The sequence below is a fragment of the Mandrillus leucophaeus genome, unplaced genomic scaffold, assembly GCF_000951045.1.
Source record: "Mandrillus leucophaeus isolate KB7577 unplaced genomic scaffold, Mleu.le_1.0 Scaffold93, whole genome shotgun sequence".
NCBI lineage: Eukaryota > Metazoa > Chordata > Mammalia > Primates > Cercopithecidae > Mandrillus > Mandrillus leucophaeus.
Window position 1 is genome coordinate 5,192,459 of NW_012110141.1, and position 8,451 is coordinate 5,200,909.

An 8,451-nucleotide genomic window follows, 5' to 3' on the forward strand; every position below is an offset into this window, starting at 1 on the left:
GAGGAGGAGGAGAAGGGTTAATAAACTACACAGGTTATTGTACAGCTATAGTATTCATAAAATAAACTTTCTGTACACACAGTATGGTCAGGGAATCGAAAATTTCAGTTAATTGAATACACTGGTCAAATAACAAAATCAACACATCTATCCACTACTACTACTAACTCCTTTACTAAGAAAACTATTAAGCATATTCAAATCTTGGATGATTTTAAAATATACTTCAGAATTTTGCTGCACCTTGGAGTTTTTAAATATTGTTTGTAGCTATTACAGAAAAATAAGCTTTTATTCCGCTATTTTATGATTTTGACTAGAAATAATGCTTTTTTGGATACATCTTTGGCTAAAGTCTATCTAACCCCCCCAAGAAAATTAGTCTAGGTCAGTGGTTTTCAATGTTGGGTGTGTGTGGGTGTGTTTCAGCACAGAACCCTTTGCTCTAGTGAAATCTAACGCAGTTTGACAATTGAGCTAAGAGTGACATTTTATTAATTTAAATAAACTCAGTTTTAAAAATGTATTTTATTACAAAGCCAGTTGTAAGAATGCAGTAGACTCTACTCTGATGAACCAAAAAAAAAAAAAAAAAATGTGAAATCAGGAGATAAAAAGTTACAGTGTGATATCTGTTTCCTTAGCATTTTATTCCTATATTTCATTTTAGTTGCACAATTTCATGAAGATGCTACTTCACACCATTAAGCATTCATATACAATTTTATAGGATTTCTTAAAAAGACCAGTGCAATGCCACAAGCTTCTAATTAACAACACATTTAGAGAAACGTTTAAATGTATGTGCAAAGTGGAAGCTTTGCCCAGAAAAAAAAACACGAATTAAGCTTTGCCGGTTTCTAAGTGTGACAACTTTTATGTAATATATTCTAGTAGGTTTTCTTAAACAGTTTTTAAATCATTGAAATAGCCATGTCAATAAAGTTCAAATCAAAATTAGGAGAATTCCCACAGAACTTTCAAAACATGGTGTATGATAACAATATGCCTATATTCAATCTGTTCTCTTTCAAGTATAATACTTGGACTCCATGTGGTTATTTTGTCTCCCCAGGGCAGAGAAGGCAAGAATTTTGAACTGTAGAACAAATATTTCTATAAAAAAAGATAGTGACAAAGACACTAAACAGAGATCACAAACTCAATTGTGTATAGAATCCCAGCAGGGAACATGAATCCGTTAAGGGGACTGCAAGAGGTTGGCTCTGAAACAGAGAGTTCATGACCTACTTCTAGGGAACTGGTCCGAACTCAGCTCTAACAAGTGTCTGTGCTGTGAAAACTCAGCAGTACGAAATCGACTTCTCAAATAGCTCCGAATAACATTCATGCCCTTGGATAATCCTCTCCTATTGAACATGGGTTGAACTTAGAGATTTACTTCCAATGGGAGAGCAGGGGAACCAGCACAAGTGATAAGATGGTATTTCCAAGATAACCTCACAAAAGACTGCCATTTCTGTGCAGCTAGCATACTATCTGGCTCTTCTCAATTTTGCTTTGATGAGACAAACTGCCATGTGATAAGTTGCCCTACAGGGAGGCCCCTGTGAGAAAGAACTGAGGGAGACCTTTGACCAACATCCTCTAAGGAACTGAATTTCTCCAACAACCACAGGAGTGAGGTAAAATAGTTCTCTTCCAGCAGGCTCTTGTGATGACTTCAACCCCAACAGATAACTTGAGTGCAGTTTTGTGGGAGACTTAGAGCCGGAGGGTCCAGTTATGCTTCACATGGATTCCTTACCCACAGAAATAGAGATAATAAACATTGTTGTTTGAAACAGTAGATACCTAATACAGAATGTGAACTGATTTTCTAAATTTTCAGGAGCAGGTGGAAATCCAGATCCCAGTGTGTGAAATCTCCTGTTTCTATTTAAGTTGAAAACCAATTCATTTAATAGCTCAATATGTCACACCGAGGAAAATAACACATCTTAAGGTTAAAGGGAGTGGCAAAGCTCCAATTTTTCACTGGTATGTTAATAAGGGAAATGCCAGAGATGATGACCAAAAGTGAGCATTCATTGATAAATCTGTAGAATGAGAAAGTCCTCTAAAATAAAACGAAACAACAAACTAATTTTTCTTCTAAAGTATAACATGCCAGCAGAGATGGTATCTTGAAAGGTAAGAAGCTCCGGTGCAAGTAGGCACAACCATCAGTAATAAAATTACAGAAAAAAATTATAACTAAGTAATTCACCAGAAAGAGACCTTGAATCACTCAAAGCTCTAATATTAAATCTACTTAATATTTTGCTCATGTGTTTCTACAGAATACTAATAAGCAAGCAGTAGAGGAAAACCTAAGGGATTATTTCCCCCTTTTTAAATGTGAAAGACCATACTGTGGTTAATATACATGACTTGCAAACTGCTAGGAAAAAGAGATCAATTTCTAATACAAAAATGTACCCAGGGATATAAGTCATACTAAAATATTTTAAGACAAAATATTTCTATAAATTTATGCCACAGAATTACCATAACATCATCTGCTCTATTACAGATGATAGCTAATCCTGTCTTACCCACTCTCAACATTTCATCTATCATTTCTAAGAGAATGAATCCCAAATAGTCATTTCTATCCCTGGCCACATCCCTAAAATATAATCCTTTATCTCAAATTGTGTTTTCTTTTAGCTATCCTACTTCTTATTCAACAACCATCTTTCTCTCCAAATTGCCTCCTCCTGAACCATTCCACCATAGCCATTTCCATATAGTTATGAAATCTGATTAGTTGTTCTTTAACTTTAATTAGCTTAAATATTACTTCCTTTATATTTTTTAAATAATGATGCTGGTTCAAGGCTTTATGAGCTAAATCCCTAATTACTACCTTGTTTTTTTTTTTTTTTTTGAGATGGAGCCTCACTCTGTTGCCCAGGCTGGAGTGCAGTGGTGTGATCTCGGCTCACTGCAAGCTCCGCCTCCGGGTTCACACCATTCTCCTGCCTCAGTCTCCCGAGTAGCTGGGACTACAGGCGCCTGCCACCATGCCCGGCTAATTTTTTTTGTATTTTTATTAGAGACGGGGTTTCACCATGTTAGCTAGGATGGTCTCGATCTTCTGACCTCGTGTTCCACCTGCCTTGGCCTCCCAAAGTGCTGGGATTACAGGCCTGAGACACTGCACCCAGCCTCATCTTTTTCTTTCCAACTATTTACCTCATTGTTGGTTTATTCTACATATACACACTAATACTGAGTTCCATAAAGAATCACTGAAGAAAAATCAATTATTGGTAATAATACATGATGGAATTTTGCCCTACATTACAAAATGTCATCACCACTTAGCTTTTAAATGCTATAATGGAATGAAATGAAGTAGAAGATATTAGGAAGGAGATCATTGGTAACCAAAAAATTATGGATAAAAGCAACTGTAATCACTTTAATTATGTGAAAGTATATTAATAAGTTTGCAGGCATGAAACATTGTCGTGGCTTCTTGGAGACCTGGAGTTAGCTCTCCTCCTCAGCAAGATTTTCTATTTAGCATAGACTGACTATTACATATTTCAGTAACCCTAGACCCTGCCCTGAAACCCTAGGTAGAGGTTTGGCAAATCAAGTTCTTTTAGATTACATTTTATTTCAATATACCAGAAGACTATTTACACGAAACCAATATTAAGGAAATAATGCTTCATAAAGAGAATAGTCGTCTTTAAACATAATGACTTGTGGTTAAATTCTTATACTGTGAGTACTTTTAAAATAGAATACACCCTTATAATCTTCCTATGTGACTTATACTGAACACTTCAAACTTGATAATGCTACATACAAAAGCATTTCCTCATCACAGATATAAAACAATTCTGAATACAATTGCTGAAATTAAATTCCCTATTTTTTCATTTGAAATATAAGAAATCAAAACTTAACCTGATGTTTGACCCCCAGGACCAATAAACTGAGTTATTTAAAAGAATACAGAAATAACCTTTTTAAAATGAGTTATTTCCCACAGATTTACCATATATTGTTCAAATCTTCAAATTAATTTTGTAAACATAAAGAATGTAAGGTGTGGTCTAATATCTAGCGGAATTTATCAGAATCTAACAAACAGTTTTGCACTTCAGTACTAAATATCTTTAACCCTTTTACAAGTAGGGAGATATGGTCCTTTTTGGCATCTAACTCTGCATATGAATAGCATGAGCAACAGACAGATTTGCCAATGTCAGAAAAATTATCATGGAGTCCGTGAGACTGATCAGTCCAGGAGAAAATATTCAAAGGTGTTGCTCCTCCAGCCTACCAATCAATTCATTCAAAACAAACTATTAGCTTATTAACATACTCCAAGAAGACATCAGTGTCTTCAGGCAAGCCAGCCTAAAAAATAACCACAAAATAATTTAACTCATTTTTCTCACCTACAAAGTAAGTAGGACAGTGTCATAACATACACATGCTCAGGACAAGACTACAAACTGTCCAAAATAAATAAATAAATAAATAAAAGATAGTAGGTTGAAAGAGCTGACCAGCACAAAATCTCCTTAAGCTGATAAGCAACTTCAGCAGTCTCAGGATACACAATCAATGTTCAAAAATCACAAGCATTCCTATACAACAATAATAGACAAACAGCCAAATCATGAGTGAACTCCCATTCACAACTGCTACAAAGAGAATAAAATACCTAGGAATCCAACTTACAAGGGATGTGAAGGACCTCTTCAAGGAGAACTATAAACCACTGCTCAAGGAAATAAGAGAGGACACAAACAAATGGAAAAACATTCCATGCTCATAGATAGGAAGAATCAGTATCATGAAAACCGCCATGCTGCCCAAAGTAATTTATAGATTCAATGCTATCTCCATCAAGCTACCACTGACTGTCTTCACTGAATTAGAAAAAAACTACTTTAAATTTCATATGGAACCAAAAAAGAGCCTGCATAACCAAGAAAATCCTAAGCAAAAAGAATAAAGCTGGAGGCATCATGCTACCTGACTTCAAACTACACTACAAGGCTACAGTAACCAAAACAGCATGGTACTGGTACCAAAACAGAGACATAGACCAATGGAAAAGAATAGAGGCCTCAGAAGTAATACCACACATCTACAACTATCTGATCTTTGACAAACCTGACAAAAACAAGCAATGGGCAAAGGATTCTCTATTTAATAAATGGTGTTGGGAAAACTGGCTAGCCATAGGCAGAAAACTGAAACTGGTCCCCTTCCTTATACCTTAATCAAAAACTAACTCAAGATGGATTAAAGACTTCAATGTTAGACCTAAAATCATAAGAACCCTAGAAGAAAACCTAGGCAATACCATTCAGGACACAGGCATGGGCAAAGACTTCATGACTAAAACACCAAAAGCAATGGCAGCAAAAGCCAAAATTCAAAAATGGGGCCTAATTAAACTAAAGAGCTTCTGCACAACAAAAGAGACTATCATCAGAGGGAACAGGCAACCTACAGAATGGGAGCCCATCTGACAAAGGACTAATATCCAGAATCTACAAGGAACTTAGACAAATTTACAAGAGAAAAACAGCCCCATCAAAAAATGAGCTAAGGACATGAACAGACAATCCTCAAAAGAAGACATATATGTGGCCAACAAACATGGAAAAAAAGCTCATCATCACTGGTCATTAGAGAAATGCAAATCAATCCACAATGAGATACCATCTCACGCCAGTTAGAATGGCGATCACTAAAAAGTTAGGAAACAACAGATGATGGAGAGGGTGGAGAAATAGGGACACTTTTACACTGTTAGTGGGAGTGTAAATTAGTTCAACCATTGTGGAAGACAAAAGTGTGGTGATTCCTCAAGTATCTAGAGCCAGAAATACCATTTCACCCAGCCCATTACTGGGTATATACCCAAAGGATTATAAATCATTCTACTATACAGACACATGCACACGTATGTTTGGCACATATTCACCATGGAATACTATGCAGCCATAAAAAAGGATGAGTTCATGTCCTTTGCAGGGACATGGATGAAGCTGGAAATCATCATTCTCAGCAAACAAACACAGCAACAGAAAACCAAACACTACATGTTCTCACTCATAAATAGGAGTTGAACAGTGAGAACACATGGACACAGGGAGGGGAACATCACACATCAGGCCCTGTTGCAAGGTGGGGGACCAGGGGAGGGAGAGCATTAGGAGAAATACCTAATGTAGATGACGGGTTGATGGGTGCAGCAAACCACCATTGCACATGTATACCTATGTAACAAGCCTGCATGTTCTGCACATGTATCCCAGAACTTAAAGAATAACAACAAGAACAACAACAACAACAAAAGAGCTGACTACAAACTTTGACAGCACTGCTCACTAACTCAGAAAGGCTCGGTAGACACTTCAGCCATCCCTTTTTGAAACTTTGTTTACTTGAGGAATAAAAATCACATCTAATGACTCAGATGTTCCTTAGAGTAAGTGAGAGCCTGATTTAGCTCCACTCCAACAAAACCTAAAACCAAGCCTTCAGAAGGCCAAGATGATCTGCCAGTAATTTAATCACCTACTAGAATAACGTTCAACGCTCCTCAGAGGGAAATGACGGAAGGCAAAGTCTACATGATGTGTCACACATAATACGTCCAACAAATTAGCAGAGAAACATGAAAATATGACTCAGTCTAGAGAAAAGTCAGCAGAAACAGACCCAGTTAGAAGGCACACTGAGATGGGGATCTCAGAAGAGACATGAAAAAATGTTAAAGTAATGAAAATCCTAAAACTGATAAAAAGCAGTATCTGAAATAAAACATAACTAGCTGCAAAAAACAAAAACCAAAAGCAAAACAAAACAAAAGCCTTTGACAAAATTTAACACCCATTTCAAATAAAAATCATTGATAAAGAGGAATAGATGGATACTTCCTTGAACACATACATCCCTCCGTCTCAGTCCTAGAGTCAAGCATCTTACTTGATAAAGAAACATTACTGGTGTTTCTGCTAAAATCCAAAACAAGGCAAAGATGTCCAATATTCACCTTTTCAATACTATTTAACTGAAGGTGTTAACCAATTCAATTAGACATGAAACAGGAAGAAATGAAACTGTATTTGTAGATGACATGATCGCATACCCAGAAATGGCTAGAGAACCGATAATTAAAATGACAAAACAATTAGATAATGTAGCAGATATAAACTTAGGATGCTAAAAAAAAGTCAATTATTTTTTAGAGTAAGTTAGATAAAATGCAAGAGAAAACTCAATCCACATTACCATCAATAAAGAAATACTCAAAAATGAACTTCAAACCCTTTAGGAACAAAATTATAAAAATATCCTTAAAAGATATAAATGGAAACTTATATAAATTAAAAACACCCCACGTTATTGTTTTAAAAGTCTCAAATATTAAGATTTTAGTTTTCTCAAAGTTAATTTATAAACTTAATGTGATCACAATAAAAATCTTTTTTCTGAAGCTACACAAGTTGTAATGCAGTTCAAATAGAAAAATTGATATGCAAGAATAACTAGAAAAACAGTGAAAGAAAAGAGTTTTAAGGGAAAAGTAGCTTTACCTCATACATATGCTACAACACCTCCAAAATTTAAAAAATGTGGGTACTAGTGCAAGAATTGACAAACCAATGGAATGGAATAAGTCCTAAAATAGACTGAATAACATATAGAACTTTAGCATATGATAAAGGTGGCACCTTGAACTGCTGGATCAATGACACACATTTAAATAAATCATGTTGTGATAATTATCAGCTACTTGGGAAAAGATAATATTAGATCTGTTCATCATGCCATATATAGCATATGACTCCATTTATTTAGTACTCTAGAAAAGGCAAACCTATAGGGCTAGACAACAGATCTGTGAGTTCTAGAGGCTGGGTGATGGAGACAGGAGTTGACTCTGAGGGGGTAGCAGGAGAATTTTGGGGATGATGGAGCTGTTCTATATGAACTTTGCTGATGAACATGTGACAATGCATTTGATAAAATTCAGAACTAGACACAACACAGATTTTCTTGGTATGTAAATTTACAAAAATAGGTTGTAGGTAAAGATGGAATTCAGACAGTGTCAAACAAATCTATCTGTATTATAAATAAATCTCATAATTACACTGACTAGATCCAGGGAATAAAACCGACCTACGTAACCTTGAAAACAGGATTTTGACTGAACATTGTAAGGCTAAAGACAAAAATAAGTCTATACAACATTGGATTGAAGTTGATGTATTTGTTTCTCCTGGGACATGGTTTAGCATTTCTGCAACTATACATATGCCAGGGTTGAATAAAAGTGTAAATGCATTGCAGACAATGAGGTCAGATTTAGCATTGCCAGAGAAAGAAGTTACAAATAAGCAAAGGGGAAAGGCTAGAATAAATCCAGTAGTGCTGGGCTGGAGTGAAAGGTATCAG

At 35.8% G+C, this 8,451-nt stretch overlaps 1 protein-coding gene across 6 annotated transcripts in view; it reads right to left on the reverse strand.

Moving 5' to 3' along the window:
• TRPM3 (transient receptor potential cation channel, subfamily M, member 3) overlaps window positions 1-8,451 on the reverse strand; it is a 990,741-nt gene that overhangs the window by 853,818 nt on the left and 128,472 nt on the right. The window lies entirely within an intron of this gene.